Source organism: Dasypus novemcinctus, chromosome 17 (assembly GCF_030445035.2).
Source record: "Dasypus novemcinctus isolate mDasNov1 chromosome 17, mDasNov1.1.hap2, whole genome shotgun sequence".
NCBI lineage: Eukaryota > Metazoa > Chordata > Mammalia > Cingulata > Dasypodidae > Dasypus > Dasypus novemcinctus.
The window spans coordinates 77,251,972-77,270,032 of NC_080689.1; positions in this window are offsets into that span (position 1 = coordinate 77,251,972).

Below are 18,061 nucleotides of genomic sequence, written 5' to 3' on the forward strand. Positions count from 1 at the left end.
CTACACAGCATGGATTATACTTTACATTGTAGTTTACACTCTCTCCCAGTCCATTCAGTGGGTTATGGCAGGGTGTATAATATCCTGCATCTGTCCCTGCAATATCATTCAGGACTACTCCAAGTCCTGAAAATGCCCCCATATCACACCTCTTCTTCCCTCTTCCTGCTCTCAGCAACTCCCGTGGCCACTGTCTCCACATCAATGATACAGATTCTTCCATGGCTAGAGTCACAATAATTCTATAGTACAATACCATTAAGTCCACTCTAATCCATATTTTATTCCTCCATCCTGAGGACCCTGGGATGGTGATGTCCACTCCACCTCTAAAATGAGAGGGGGCTTAGATCTCACATGGCTGGTGGATGGGATTCTCCTACATGCACTTGTAGACTCTCTTGGTTCCCTGGTGTGGTGGTTGACCATCCTCACCTCCCTGACAGCTTACCTGGGTAAGTCCAATGAACTGGAGAGTAGGAGTTGCAACTCTGCTGAGGCTCAGGGCCCAGCTGGCACATGGGCAATCCAGGGATTCAAGTCTCCTGAGCATACACCATCCCCAGCGCCAATCACAGGTTTAGTAAAAGTGACAGAAGCAGCATGTGTAGAGAGATCACATCTGAGTCCAATTCCATCACACTTAGTGGCACAAATTCCAAAGTAGGGCTCAATGGCAAGGCACCGAACTCCAGAGCCATCTGCCATGACCATAGGACCTGGGTGTCTCTGTAGCCCTCAGGAGCATCACTACCTGGGGTTGTATTTACTTTGGCTATCTCTGGGATAGTGCTGAGGCATGCATAAGTGTGACCCCTCTGATGATCTCCCAACTAATTTGAAGTCTCTCAGTTTTAAAAGCTCACACGGATAGTGGGGGTTGGTGTTCCAAGGTGGATTACAATTCATGGTGTCTCAGGTTGGACCCAGGATTCTGCATTTCTAATCAGAAGTGTAATGTATTTAAAAGTAATGTATACCCAACACCTTCAATCTACATGTCAGAGGGCAGCCATTTGCTCATTTGTATTTCTAATTCCAACACTAGTGAGCAGAGTAAACCCATTTTTAAAGTTCAAAACAAATACTTAGAACCTATCTTCCAGACTAGCTCTGTGAGTCTGCTCAATTTGCTTAAGTCATGTCAGTGAGGTCATGTAATATTTGTCCTTCAATGCCTGACTTACTTCACTCAACATAAGGTCTTCAAGATTCATCCATGTTATTCCATTTGTTAATACTGCATTCCTTCTTGCAGCTGAGTAATATTCCATTGTGTATATATACCACAGTTTGCTTATCCATTCATCTGTTTTTGGACATTTGGGTTACTTCCAACTTTTGGCAATAGTGAATAATGCCACTACAAACATTGGTGTGCATATATCTGTTTGTGTCACTGCTTTCATTTCTTCTGGGTATACCTCCCAGCAGTGGGATTGCTAGGTCATATGGCAATTCTATAGTTACCTTCCTGAGGAACCGCTCAACTGTCCTACACAATGGCTGCACCCTTCTACATTCCCACCTGCAGTAAATAAGTTCCCCCTCTCCTCCACATCCTCTCCAATGCTTGTAGTCCTCACTTTTTAAAAGCCACCAGTCCATGGGTGTAAGATGATACCGTATTGTAGTTTTGATTTGCATTTCTCTAGCAGCTAGTAATGTGAAGCATCTTTTCATATGCTTTGTAGCCATTTGTATTTCTTCTTTGGAGAAGTTTCTATTCAAATCTCTTGCCCATTTTTTAAATGGGCTCTTTGCCTTTCTATTTTCAAGATGTAGGATTTCTTTATATATGCATGATGTTAAGCCCTTATTAGATATTTGGCTACCAAATAGTTTCTCCCATTAAGTAGGCTGCCTTTTCACTTACTTGACAGACTTCTTTAAAGCTCAAAAGTTTTCAATTTTGAGGAGGTCCTATTTATCCATTTTTTTCTTTTGTTGCTCATGCTGTGGGTGTAAAAGTTATGAAAGCATTTCCTACTATAATGGGTAGTAGTATCTCATAGATGCTTCCCTACATTGTATTGTAGGAGTTTCGTGATCTTGGCTCTTATATTTATGTTAATTTTTGTATAGGGCATGAGGTAGTGATCCTCTCTCATATTTTGGATATGGATATCCAGTTCTATAAGCACCATTTTTTTTTAAGAGGCCATTCTGTCCCAGTTGAATGGACTTGGTGTCCTTGTCAAAATCTCAGTTAAACATGTATGTGAAGATCTATATCAGAACTCCTAGTTCTATTCCATTGGTCAGTATGTCTATCCTTGTACCAAAACCATGCAGGTTTTTTTTTTGTTTGTTTCTGTCATTTCCTTTTTTTTTTTCATTTTTTTAAATTTTATTATCTTTTTTAAAAGATACACAGATCACATACAAGGCTACATTAAAAAAATATAAGAGGTTCCCATATACCCCACTTCCCACATCCCCCTCTCCTCCCACATTGACAATTTTGACCACTGTAGCTCTGTAGTATATTTTACTCCAATTTCATTTTTCTTTTTTAATATGTTTTTGGATATTTGGGGCCCATGCCCTTCCAAATAAATTTCATAATTTACTTAATTTCTGATTAAGTAAAAAAAATGCTATTGTAATTTTTATTGGGATTGAGTAAAATCTGTAAATTAATTAATTTTGGTAGGAGAAACATTTTAATGATGCTTAATGTTCCAATCTGAAAAGAAAAAAGGACTATTTGTCCATTTATTTTAGTCATTTTTTTATTTCTTTTAACAATATTGTGTAATTTTCTGTGTACAAGTCTTTTACATCTTTAGTTACGTTTATTCCTAGGTATTTGATTTTTCAGTTGCTATTGTAAATGCAAATTTTTTCTTGATTTCCTCCTCAGTTTGCTCATTATTGGTGTACAGAAATGCTACTGATTTTAGTTTGTTGATCTTATATTGTGCCAATTTACTGAACTCATTTATCAGCTTTAGATTTGTTGTAGATTTCTCAGAGCTTTCTATGTATCGGATCATGTCACTTGAAAATGGTGACATTTTTCTTTTTCCTTTCCAATTTAGATACTTGGTGGACATCCTTGTCTTGTTTGAGATCTTAGAGGGAAAGCTTTTAGCATTTCACCATTGACTATGATGTTAGATGTGTGTTTTTCATATACACCCTTTATCATGTTAAGGAAGTTTCCTTCTCTTCCTATGTTTTGAAGTGTTTTTATCAGGAAAAGGTTCTGTATTTGTGGAATACTTTTTCTGCATCAATAGAGAAGACTGAGTAATGAACAATGGACTAAATTAGACCTACTATTATTCTACTTTAGACATTATTATTCTAGCAATGGAAGAAATTTTATCATTGATATAAAAGCAATGGCCACCAGAGATTCTAAGGGGAGGAAGCGGCAAGAATAGGTACAGTATGGGGGCATTTTCTGGACATTGGAATTGTCCTGCATGACATTGCAATGACAGATATATGCCATCACACATTTTGTCAAAACCTATAAAATCATGCTGTATTTTGTCAAAATTGTAAATTATACTCCATGGTTAGTAGCAATGCTTCAATATGTGTTTATCAATTGTAACAAATGTACCACACTTACGGAAACTGTTGTTAATGTGTTAAGCGTGGGAGGGGCTAAATTTTGAGATTAGTAGTCTTATACCACTTTGTATCCTATTATTTTGGATCCAAATATTTGAGCACTTGGAAAATAACATTTGAGTCCTTGATTTCAGAATTCCCACCAAGTGGTCTTCATCCCACTTCAACCCACCACCAAGTGGTCTTCATCTTCTGATATAATAGCCTTGGTATGAGGCAATTCTTCCTATGCCTGGAAATTGTACTGACACTTTTGAAAATTCTTTTTAAATGCTTTTATGCAGTGATAGACAAGAATCCTAAGAAAGAACTTTAATTCATTGAACTAAGTGAATCTATCAATCACAATAAATTCACAGACAGAAATATTGGAAAACACATAAACAGTCAAACCCTAGTAAGAGGTAGTTAATGATTATTTACAGTTATTGACTTCACGAAAATGAGCTTTTTTTACTCCTTTCTTCCTTTCTCTTTCCCTTTCTTCTTCTTTCTTTCTTTCTTTCTTTCTTTCTTTCTTTCTTTCTTTCTTTCTTTCTTTCTTTCTTTCTTTCTTTCTTTCTTTCTTTCTTTCTTTCTTTCTTTCTTTCTTTCTTTCTTTCTTTCTTTCTTTCTTTCTTTCTCTCTCTCTCTCCCCTTCCTTCCTTCCTTCCTTCCTTGCTTCCTTCCTTCCTTCCTTGCTTCCTTCCTTCCATCCTCCCTCCCTCCCTCCCTCTCCTCTTTCCTTCCTTCCTTCCTTTCTTCTTTCCTTCCATATTCCACTATTTCCTTTTAATACAGATAAACAACAAATTTCCCAGATTATCCATTTGGCTATGAGTGTTTACTCATTTTCCAAATGCTCTAGGAGTATTTTAACCATCAAAATTCTTTTTATAGTAAATAGGAACATCTAATTAAGGTTTCCAAATGTTACACAGCATTATGATTCAGGAAATCAATTGGGACATGAGTAATAGGTTATATAAATCTGGGACTTTAGTCTAATGGAAACATATATAAGACAGTGAATGACAAGGGAAATGTGGATCACTCAGCTGGACTCAGCAAAAGTGAGCATGGAAAATATGTTTAAAGCCGATCTATCTGCTCATTCCATTGTTACTTTATGCGTTCAAATATTTGAACATTTTAGTACCAAAGTTTTATTTGGGCCAATTTGGTTTCAGAGTTCTAAATTTAATAGCTTTTGACATTTTTCCTTAAATGCTGTCAAGCAGTAAAAGATGAGGATACAGAAGTACTTCAATTAATGGGGCCAATTTAATCTGATGTGCAAAATGAATTCAGAGGGAGTTCCTTGTGGAAAGTGAATTGGTTAATAAGTATATGTTATTCTGGAAGATGCAGGTAAACCTTGTTTGCTTATGAAATATAAATGGTGGACTTTTTTATAATGATATAAGAAATAATTATCACAATACCTCAAAGATGTTTTAAAACCCATGCAAAGCTCTAAAATAAATTGTAGAGTGATAAAAACTCAAGTTTCCCCCAAGGCAACAGATTCTATAATAGATAGTTTCTGAAGTTCAGCAGTTCTTGTTTCATGCATCTGTTTGAATTTTCATAAATTATGTGACCATGGAAGCATTATTTAGCTACTGTGAGAATTAACATTTTACCACTAAATCAAGGCTCATGATACCTCTCTTAAATAGTCATGAAGATAATTAAATAAAAACATGTATGTAAAGTTCCTAGCAAAAGGCATGTCACAAAACAAACAGTCCAAACATGGTTTATTTTTATTATTTTCTTTTTTCTGTTCTTTATTGTTATTTCCATTCACCTTCCCTGGAAAATGCATCAATTTTTTTTTAAATATCTTTTTTTAAAGATACATACATGTGTAGAGAGATCACATATGAGTCAAATTCCATCACAGTCTGAAGCACAAATTCCAAAGTAGGGCCCACTGTCAAGGCACTGAACTCCAGAGCCATCTGCCATGACCATAGGACCTGGGTGTCTCTGTAGCCCTCAGGAACACCACTGCTTGGGGTTGTGTCTGCTTTGGCTGTGTCTGGGATCCTGCTGAGATGTGTATAAGCACAACCCCTCTGATGGCCTTCTGACTCATTTTGGAGTCTCTTAGTCATATAAACTCCATTTCCCCCTTTTATTCAAGGTCTTTTTCTAGTTGCATCATCAGCTGGTGATTGGTAGTAATGCCTTGGTGCCAGGAAGGCTCATTCCTGGGAGTCATGTCCCATGCTGGGGGTAAGGTAATGCATTTACATGCTGAGTATGGCTTAGAAAGTGCTCGCATTTGAGCAACATAGAGGCTCTCAGGAGGTAACTCTTAGGCACTCTGTAGCTCTAGGCTTAGTTGAAATTTCAAACACACATGCTCATAAACATAGTTTTCAGTATCAAGGGCCCATCATTGGACCATCCTTCTTCACTGGTCTTTGCCCTTGTACTTGGGAGATTATTGCTGCTCCATTGGAAAGCACAACAGAGTTCTCCAGAATGGGATCTCAGCACTCCCTCAGTTGTTGTATGAAACTCTACCCACTATGTCAATATCCAACAAACATCCAAACATATCTATATGCCCTATATGCACAGCCTGGAGAACTCCCTCCAAACCATGCATCTCCCATCGATGACACCCCACACCAATGCTCCTCTCCTGCCATAGTTGAACCCCTCTGTGATTCAAAACTTCTTCAAAAATGAAACCTAATATATTGCCAAATTCAATAAGTAGGAAAATGAAATATTAATGATAGGTTTAGAGATTAGAAATAGAAAGCATAATAATTTAGAAAAACTAACATAAAGTAAAAAATAGATTGGTATTAAAAAATGAAAAATAGTATAATTTTTTTGATGTTTTGCCTTTCATCACTGTAATAGGTGTTGCCCTGTATATGCAGTGGCAAGGCAGTCTCTTCCATTTCTTCCTGAGTGTCTACATCCTTTTTTAAAATTATTTTTTATGCCTTCAAAAAAGTTTTTGGTCACAGTAAAATCACATATAGAATATAGGGGACTCCCATATACCTGATATCAAACCCTTTTCCCCCTTTCCCAGCAATGATCTTTTTACATGTGGGTGTTATATTTACTACAACTGATATACAGATATTGAAACATAGCTACTAACCATGGTTCCATTATGATTACATTAAGGCTGATATTTTAGACTGACACTTTTATAACTTTTGGTTACATTATGATTTACATAATGGCTTACATTTCAGACTATATCCTTTTATAAATGTTTGGTGAAATGTAACATGGCCTGTATCCATCATCGCACAATCTTGTGGAACATTTCCATTGCCCCTCAGTTGCCCCCTCTTCTATCTATTCTCTTCCTCTCTCCTCCTCCCTTTGGGGCCCACAGTGACAACCAAGCTTCACTGCTTGATGGATAAGATTCATAGATACTTGCAGCGAGGCTGGGGGCTGCATTAATTTTATCTAGGATAACCCCCCAGTGAGTTATCTCTGCAAAATACCAAGTGGTCTTCATCCCTGGATCCAAGAGCATTCGTATAAGGGGATTTCCCCATGCCTGGATATTGTACTAAAAAAGAACACAGTAAAAATTAATTTCTACATGGGCCAAAATGCATATTATCTAGGTCAGACCATAAAGAATTATCTGAAAATGTGCCAGCATTTCCTGACCTTTGGCAAATAATCCACTTCACATTATCAGAATTTGGCAGACAATGACAAGTCTGGTAGGAAGCCTTTTGAATCAAAATGAGTTTCTGAAATCCTAAGAATAGGAGTATTTCTTTCACTGTCTATCAGGGAACAGTACAAATAAAATGGGTACAAATGTAGCAACATACACATGGTTCTAAAATAAGACTGATCACTGCTTCCCAGAGAGGGGAAAAAATGCCTCTTTGACAAGCTTCAGTTTTCTCCCTTTGTGCTTGGTGTACGTGCATTTCTCTTCTTTACTGACAATTTCTCAAAAGTTCGGAGTAAAGATATTGACTTTCATTGAATGGAGTGCTAATCATTAGCCATCTTTGGAGCGAGGCCAAGACAATAAATTAGAGCAGGCTATCAGCTATGGTTGACTTGTAATGCTGAGCTGGGAGATTAAAAACTTCACATGCAAAAATAACCATGAATCTATTGGATAGGAAATAAACTTGGAAACTAAATGAAATGGTCTCCAAGTATAAAGCCTGATTAAGAAAGTGATAAAGAGATGGCTAATGGAAGGAAAGCAAGGCTCTTGATAAAAAATGTTCTGGAAAGCAATTACATCAAACTGCTATTTTTTCATTCATTTTTCAAGTATACACACACACATACATATAACATTAAAACATTTGTCCTTTTCATCAAAGAAAATGAAGTTGGTGAGGAAAACACATATCAAAGCAAAGATTACAAAGAAATATGTTGAGTGCCATAAATTAGGTATGAGCAACATGTCATAGAAGGCAACATCGTGAGATTGAATCAGCTATGATTTTACAGAGGGTGAGGTATTGGAAGTGCAGATTTCAGGGTAAATCATACAAAAATGAGAAAAGAACTCTCTAGAGAATGAGACAAGCATGAGCAGGTACAAATGTTTAGAGCACGCTCAGTGAGCAATTTCTATGACCAGAACATATGGTACATGAAGAATAGGGGAGCTGTGGCAGGGATGGAGACAGGAAAACGGTTGGAACCTGATTTGGGACAATGATATGTGTAATGATACATCGACTGTAAGTAAACCAAAGATTTAAGAAAACAGAAATAAACCAGGATATATTTGGAAAGTTCCAAGAAATGAGAGAATAGACTATCATGTTATAGGAAGTTCTATCGACTGTTTCCAAGATGAAGATATGCTATTTGCCAATGAGCAATTTTTCCACATTTTCTTTTTTTATTATATCCATGTTTTAGTTTTCCTGCCTGCTAATGCAAATACCATGTAATAAGTTGGCTTAAACAATGGGGATTTATTGGCTCACAGTTTTGAGGCTAAGCGAAGTTCAAATCCAGGCATAACCAAGTCAGTGCTTTCTCCCAGAAGACTGTCATGTTCTGCGGCTGGCTGCCATCGATCTTTGGTCCTTGGATTTTCTGTCACCTGGCAATATGTATGGTGGGCCTGGTTTCTCCCTTCTATTCTGTGACCTTCCCTATAAGGCCTTCAGTTACAGGAATAAGACCCACCCTTAGCTGAAAAACTGGGCCATACCTTAAAAAGTAACCACATCAAAAGCCCTTTTCATATGGGTTCATATTCACAGGGATTGATTATGCTTGAAAACATGGTTTCTGGAGTACATGACTCAAAACCACCACACGATCCTAGGGGTCGTGAACTGGTATCACATTGTGCTTTTGACTTGCATATCCCTAATGACTATTGATCTTGAACATCTTTGCATGTGCATGTTAGCCATTTGAATACCTCATTTGGAGAAATGTCTACTGAAATCCTTACCCATTTTTCAATTGGGTTGTTTGCCTTTTTGTTGTTGAGCTATAAGACTCCTTTATATAGTCTGGATACCAGACCCATATCAGATATATGATTTGCAAATATTTTCTCCCATTCAAAGGTTGTCTTTTCACTTTTTTGAAGGGGCATTTGATGCACAAAAGCTTTTGATTTTGATGAAGTCAAATTATCTATTCTTTCTCTTGCCACTTGTGTTTCTGGTGTCATATCTAAGAATTCATTGCCAAATCCAAGACCATGAATATTTTTCCCTATGTTCTCTTCAAGGAATGCTATTGTTTTAGCTCTTACATTTAGGCCATTCATCTATTTTGAGTTAATTTTTGCATATGATGTAAGGTAGGACTTCCAATTGTCCATGTACCATTTATGGAAGAGAATATTCTTTCCCTATTGACAGGTTTTGGCCCCTTGTAAAAAAATCAATTGGCCAGAGATATATGAGTTAATTATTTCTGGATGTATACTGGCTTATCTTCTACACAAAAAAAGATTTGGAGCAAGATTTTAGAGTCATAGCTTGAGTAGACAGTCAGTAATGTTAACCCTGATGTGATTATCATGTCATTATTGGACTCTTGTGACCTGGGCAAGGGAACACCATTTCCTAAAGATGTGAAGCAATTGGAGAATATTGATTATACTGGTTTAATCTGCCTAATAACAACAACAAATATTTGCTGTTATGAGAGTTGGTCATGGAGTGAAATAAATATTTTACATGAAAAAAGTCTGTAGCTATACTTACCCCATGTTTTAATATGTCCTCTAACTATTCTCATTTGGCTTAGTATCTTTATCGTGGTAATGATAGAGAACAGTTGATTTCAGAATTTCATTAACAATGACACTCCTTGGGGGGAAAAAATTGTTATCATTTCCTGTGACAGCAACATCTTGTTCAGGATAAAATAGAAAAATCTGGTTTGGAATTGCTTACAACTTCAAGTACAAGAAACCTTATTTTTCCATGACCTATTAAACTTAAATAATATTAATACATGAATACCAGATTATTTTTCTTTAGGATGAAATGTATCATCTCATATCATATTTTAATGCAATGTTTTCTGAGACTTAGTATTAATCTAATACACATACATGAGAAAAGATACCACTATGGAGAGGATAATATAATGTTCTCCCCAATAAGTATTATCTGTTAGTTTTTCTACTTGGCATGGACCCTGGAGTCTCTGAGTGAAGAATACGGTTAGGAGAGTAACAACACAGTACTCACTGTTATTTTGGTTTGTCCAGTTTGCTTTATTATCAATGATTGTGATTCTCATTATAAGGTTCAACACATAAAACTTAGAAAATACATTTCAAAATTCTAGTTCCTACTGAACTGCTTAACTTTAAGCACTATAAAAAATTTCCTTCCTCCCTCCCTTTCTTCCTTCCATCCTTCCTCCCTCCCACTCTCCCTCCCTTCCTTCCTTCATTCTTCCCTCCATTACTTGTTAACCTCCTCCTTTCTTTTACTGCCTGAGTATTTTTAATGGACATTTGTAAGAATCTAAGTCATCTCTGTTCTTCTGATGCCATTTCCAAGAAGGAGGACAGACCTGAGTCATTTTGGTTAAAGTCCATGCGGCGTAATTGTTTTCCTCAGTTCTCTACCATTCAATTCATTTGTTGTCCTCAGTTCTCCACCATATTTTTTGCCTTTCTTCTCACAGCCTTTATTTTTCAAATTTGATGTTTATCATAGGCACATACTGATTCCTAAACCTATTTAATCATTTAATTTAAGCATGCCATTGGTTATCATTGTTATCACAAGAGAGTGAGTATGGATAAATGCACTCAAGGTCATCCTTACTGCTAAAAGAAAATTATTAGTAACGTCTGCTATATGGAAAAGAACAGTTTTACTAATCCTTTTTCTTGAGAATTTTATAACTTGAATTTTTTTCTGTCACCTGGTAATGTGTACTTTGCACCATGTGTTTAAAAAGGTTTACTCTAGAGTAACTCTGTGTGCTCATTTGCATTGTGTATCCCAGTGTGGACATTTCTTGGTCCTGGTCCAGATTCGCATGGGTATGGACTTAGTGTAAATATGATATCTTTAAGACAATTCTTAGACTAAAGTGTGGCTCCACTGAATCAGGCTTTTTTTTTAACAAATCTATTTTATTAATACATATTAATAAAGAATAAATAATCCAAAGTGGACAATCAATGGCATTCGGTGTAATCACATAGTTGTGCATTTATCACTTGAGTCATTCTTACGGCACTTTCATTATTCCAATAATAAACAACAACAAAAACTTATCACCTCTCAATCTCTCTATGCTTCCCCTGCTGTACATAGCTGCAATTCTGTTTCCTTCTCTCTGGTATATTGGTATTTATATTTTGTACAATCAGTCTTATATATGTAATATCAACCATATTCATGTTTCACATTAGGTTTTTCTATCATATACAATTCCGTGTTACAGCTTGTAGCTTTCCTTCTAGTAATATGCATTACCTTAGACTTTCTCTTTCAACCACTGTCAAACTGAAACAATAGTTCTGCTAGTTACAAACACCATTATATATATAATTTTAAAGATTTACTTATTTATTTATCTCCCCTTCCCCCCGACTCCCCTGTCCTGGTTGTCTGTTCTCTGTGTCTGTTTGCTGTGTCGTCTTCTTTGTCCGCTTCTATTGTTGTCAGCAGCATGGGAATCTGCATTTCTTTTTGTTGCGTCATCTTGTTGTGTCAGCTCTCTGTGTGGGTGGTGCCATTCTTGGGCAGGCTGCACTTTCTTTTGTGCTTGGTGGCTCTCCTTATGGGGTGCACTCCTTGCACGTGGGGCTCCCCTATGTGGGGGACACCCCTTCATGGCTCGGCACTCCTTGCGCACATCAGCACTGTGCATGGGCCAGCTCCACACGGGTCAAGGAGACCTGGGGTTTGAACCGTGGACCTTCCATGTGGTAGACAGATACCCTAACCACTGGGGCAAGTCCGCTTCCCACAAACACCATTATATGCTTTCACTGTTTCTATTCATTTCCAAAGACTTACAAACAACCATTTTACCAATTCTATGCAGATTGGCTTTCAGCTTTCCATTCTCTACCCTCCTTCTATTTTCTGGTGACATATATTCTAATTATTAATTCCATGAGTTTATACAATATATTTAGTTCACAATAGCACAATCATACAGTATTTGTTCTTTTATGTCTGGCTTTTTTCACTCAACATAATGTCCCCCAGGTTTATCCATGTTGTTGTATGCTTCACGACTTCATTTCTTCTTAGTGCTGCATAATATTCCATTATGTGTATACAGCACAATTTGTTTATCCATTCATCAGTTGATGAACACCTGGGCTGTTTCCAACTTTTGGTAATTGTGAATAATGCCACTCTGAACATTGGTGGGCAGATATCTTTTCACGTCTCTGTTCTCAGTTCTTCTGGGTATATACCTAGTAATGGGATTGCCAGGTCCCATGGCAAATCTATATTCAGTTTCCTTAAGAACTGCCAAATAGTCCTCCACAGTGGCTATACCATTTTACATTCCCACCAAAAATGAATAAGCATTCCTATCTCTCCACATCCTCTCCAACATTTGCAGTTTTCTCACTTTTTATTTGCAGCCAGCCTAATAGGTATGAAATGAGATCTCATTGTAGTTTTGATTAGCATTTCCATAATCACTAGTAATGCTGATTTTTTTTTTTTTCATGTGTTTCTTCGCCACTTGTATTTATTCTTTGGACAATTGTCTTTTCAAGTCTTTTGCCCATTTTTTAATTGGGTAGTCTTTCTTTATTTTTGACTTGTATGATCTCCTCACATATCATGGATATTAAACCATTATCAGATATGTGATTGCCAAATATTTTCTCCCATTGAGTTGGCTGCCTTTTCACCCTTTTGACAAAGTCCTTTGAAGTGCAAATATATTTAATATTGAGGAGGTCCCATTTATCAAATTTTTGTTGTTGTTGCTTATGCTTTGGGTGTAAGGTTTAAGAAACTACCACCTAGAGGGAAAAGGAGGTGTGATATGGGGGCATTTTTGGGACTTGGAGTTGTCCTGAATGATATTGCAGGGACAGAAGCAGGACATTATATATCCTGCCATAACCCACTGAATGGACAGGGAGAGAGTGTAAACTACAATGTAAATTATAATCCATGCTATGTAGCAGTGCATGCAATGCAATGAATGTACCACACTAATGAAAGAAGTTGTTGATGTGGAAAAAGTGAGGGGTGTGGAGAATGGGGCATATGGGAACCTCTTATATTTTTTAATGTAACATTTTGTGTTATCTATGTATCTTTTAAAAATAAATTAAAAATATATTTTAAAAAGAGAAACTACCACCTAACACAAGATCTTGAAGATGTTTTCCTATGTTTTCTTCTAGGAGTTGCATGGTTGTTGTTTTTATATTTAAGTCCTTGACCCATTTTGAGTTAATTTTTGTATAAGATGTGAGAAAGGGGTCCCTGTTATTTCTTTTGGATATGGATATGCAGTTCTCCCAGCACCATTTGTTGAACAGACTGTTCTAGCTCAGTGGAGAAACATCTGCCTCACAAATACTAGGCCCCTGATTGAATTCTCTCAAGAAAAGAGGTCCAGAGAGTGATTTGTTGGGCAGATTGAAAGCTTTTTTTTTCCTTTTTATTTATTTTTTTAATGTTACATTCAAAAAATATATATAAGAGATCCCCATATACCCACCCCCCCCCCCCCGTCACACTCCTCCCACATCAACAACCTCTTTCAACATCGTGGCACATTCGTTGCATTTGGTGAGTACTTTGGGGAATACTGCTGCATCACAAGGATCATGGTTTACATTGCAGCTTACACTCTCCCCCAGTCCACCCAGTGGACCATGGCAGGACATACAATGTCCAGCATCTATCTCTGTAGTACCACGCAGGACAACACCAAGTCCTGAAAATGCTCCCACATCATATCTCTTCTTCCCTCTCCCTACCCCCAACAGCTACTGTGCCCACTTTCTCTACATCATTGCTACTGTTTCTTCCATTACTAAGCACAATACTTCGAAAGTAGAGTATCAGTAAGTCCACTCTAGTCCCTCTATTCCTCCATCCTGTGGACCCTGGGAAGATTATGTCCACTCCACCTCTATATTGAAAAGAGGCTTAGAGTCCACATGGGCGATGGATGCAATTCTCCTGCTTGCCGTTGTAGGCATTCTTGTCCCCCTGGTGCGGTGGTTGACCTTTTTACCTCCCTGTTAGCTCACCGGGGTAAGTCCAATGAACCAGAGGGTAGGAGGTGCAAGTCTGCTGAGGCTCAGATTGAGCTTTAATCAGGATTTCTGGAGTCAATTATAGACAGAATGAATGTAAGAGGGAGAAATAAGGCAGGAGAGGTGATCATGTGCATCATCATAAGACAGAAAAACCAAGGACCATGGATCATTTGTAGAAAGCTCCAGAATGCCACAGTCTAGGAAGCATTGCCTTGCTGATGCCTAGATTTTGAGCTTCTCCTAGCATCAAAACCATGAGCCAATAAATTTCCATTATTTAAGCCAACCCTCTGTATGGTATTTGTTTTAGCATCTGGGAAACTAAAACACTCTGATACGTCTTAGATACCTGTTTCTCCCACAATTAGCAGGAAGCACTCATTTCTACAAGTCTAGTATTCTTTTTGGACGTAATCAATACTATGAATATAAAGTGTTAAAAGCACTGCCTCAGTTCTGGAATTAGATTCACTTAAACTCATGCCACTCATGCTGAGCTCCTGATATTTGAGGTTCTGCTTTCTTAGCCTAAGATGTCAACCTAAATCCCCCTTTCTTGGCTGATCTCTCTAGCTAATCCTCTATTTATTTAGGACTGTGACTGTTAATACACTCTCTTCGAATCAATTATTATTCCTTTATGAAGTTAATCCAAATTGATGTGATGTAGACACCTTTTTTTTGCCCTAAAGATATCCCTACACATTCAACAACATGACCATATTAAAATCTACATTTTACTAATAAATCCTGGAAGTGCTTTGCATCCACTCATTCACCCTCAGCTTCCTCAGTCTCAATTTACTAATCAACTCATTGCAATCTGGTTTCTAATGCTTGTCTGCCTTGAACTTCTTCCTTTTACTGGGAAACTGATATCAACCTGGGGATTTGCAAGTATTTTTTAATGTCATAGAATTATTTAACAATGAATAAAAGCATTGTTGAATTGGACAATATTAAAAATATTTATTTATCAGTAGGCACTTCTAAAAGAATAAGAGCATTGAAATAGATATTTCCAATTGGATCATGGTTGATATCCATTATTTGTAAACAACTCATAGTCATCAATAAATAAATGACTACCAAGCCAATAGAAAAACTGATGAGGACTTCATGTCAAAATGAAATGGACATTATTAAAAAGATATTATAAAATGTAAATAAGAAATATCCATGGAAGTGTACAGTACAACCAGTGAACCCTAAGTTCAACCAAGGATTATAGTTACCAATACAACTATAAAAATATGCTTTCATCAATTGAACAAATGGACCACACCAAAGCAAAATATAAATAATAGTGTGGTATATGGGAATCCTGTCTTTTATGCACTATTTTTCTGTAAAACTGCAACTTCTCTAATTAAAAAAAAAAAGAAAGAAATGGCAATAAACATTAAATGTAACTGATCTGGTCCTATTTGACATCAGGTATAGAAAATTTTTAAAAAATAAATAAGCAACTAGAATCATATATGGCTCTAAACCCAAAGTGGCTAAAGTTTAAAAATAGCATTAGTCAATACCAGTTACTAATGAGGACATCAAGTACCTGGAAATATCTGATTGGTACAACCCCTTTGGAAATTCACTACTTCAATTCTGGATATATGCCTCAAAATTCATAAATATGACCACCAAAAAGAATGTACAAAAATGCGCATAGAAAGATTATGTATAATTGCCAGAATCTGAAAGCAATACAAATGTCCATTAGCAGCAGAATGAATAAACAAACAATGGTTATAAAGCACAGAGAATGATTGGACTGTTGTTTCATGCAGATATATGGGAGAATCTCACAAGCATAAATTTGAGTGAAAGAAACCAGGTAGAAAAGAGCACATTCTGAATGAATCCATTTGATAAAAATTTGAGAACCAACAAAAACAATCTATGGTGATAGAAGTCGGGACAGATGTGTTTCCTGGTTAGTTGCAGGAATGGAAGGAAGCACAGGTTTGTCAAAAATGCTACTAACTTCATACTTTGTATTTCCTTAACTGGGTAATGTTTGTATGGAAAATTCATCATACCTATATTTTGTATTTTGTATATTTTTGTACACCTGTTTTACTTCACTAAAATACATTTATTTAAAACAAATAAGTAAATTATTACTATACCTCAAGGCATTCTCTTCAGGAAAAAAATTCACAATTATAAAGCAGGTATATGCAACACAAGCTGTAGATAATGGGTGGAATATAGTCCCATATACAAGAATATCTCACTCCATTTTAGGTGGTCCATGAAGGTTTCTTGGAAGAAATCTTTATAAAATGTTTGTTAAATATCCAATTCTTTCTCCAAAAGATCTCGTATCCAGATTTACATTGCTAAAAGTCGCAATAACTTTGTAATTAGTTTTCTTGATTCTATTCCCTCACTGACTTTTCCACTATCAATTATCACTCTTAAAACAATATTCAAATATTTGAAGAATAGTTGTTTAGTGTGGAATAGAGTCTGAATTTTTTTTGTGTTGCTCCAGGAAACAAACCTCATGAAATACACGAGCAGCATTTTTCAACACCTCAGAAAATAAAAAGTCCTAAAAAATGCAGCTGCCCAATCTTGGAATGCAATAATTTGAAAATAGTGGATGGCATGCCACTGAAATTATTTATGATGTTTGGATGAGTACATTTGCTAGGATGCCATTGGTACTGTCTCTGTATTAGGAGCTTTGTTGCATGAAAATGATTTTTAATTCTTCACAAAAAAATATTTAATAATAAATCATGCTTTTTTTTCTTTGATGACTGTTGACATTTGAATTTCAGTATTGAAATCTTCAGAGCTCAGGGAGTTTAGAAGGAGATGAAAACATGAAAGTTTTAAGATTGGGCTGAATGTAGACATTATAGAAAATAATTTAAACAATAAACATGATCTCACCTTATTTCTTTGGCAATTTTACTCTTTCTAGTTCAAGTGAGCTGTAGAGGAAAAATATTTAGAGCACTGATTGGTTCTATGCAGTAGACAGGTTTGGAATTCTCTGCTAACAAAGTGTTATTGGGACTTTGGTCCCACATATGAGATGACATTGACCAGCTATATTGTGTAGCATTATCCCTATTCCAGGCAGGTTATTGGTCCCGGGTTTGTAGGTGATCCAAGCCAGGTCAATAAGTATTTTCAATCAGATATATGTTTGGGATCAGAAAGGTTACCAAGTCATTCTCTCTCTATGGCGGCCATATTTCTGATGTTAGTTAATCCCTTACTCTTCTTCTGTTTTTCACTTGAAACTCCACTGCATTCCTTTCCTCTTCTTGTGATGGTTAATTTCACATGTCAAACTGACTAGGTTATTTTACACAGTTGTTTGGTCAAGCACTTTCTTGCTTGTGACTGTGAGGGTATTTCATAGATAGGATTTGCATCTATAATCAATAGATTGCATCTACAGTCAACAAAAGAGATTGCCCTCATCAATGAGGTGAGTTTCTTCATCCAAGCAGCTAGAGATCTTAAAAGCACGAACTGAGGATTTCAGATGTCAGAAGAGCTTCTACCTCAATTCAGCATTGGCTCTTGCCTGAATTTCCAGACAGCCAACTTCCCTAGGGCATTCAGACTAAGGACTTCACCATCAATTTAACCAGAGTTTCCAGCTTGTGCATCCAGCCCAATGAAGTTAAGACTTGCCATATCTCATGGTCGCATGAGCAAATTCATTTAATAAATTGCATGTATGTGTGTATGTGTGTGTGGGGACATCTCCTGCTGGATGTTTCTCTAGAGAAT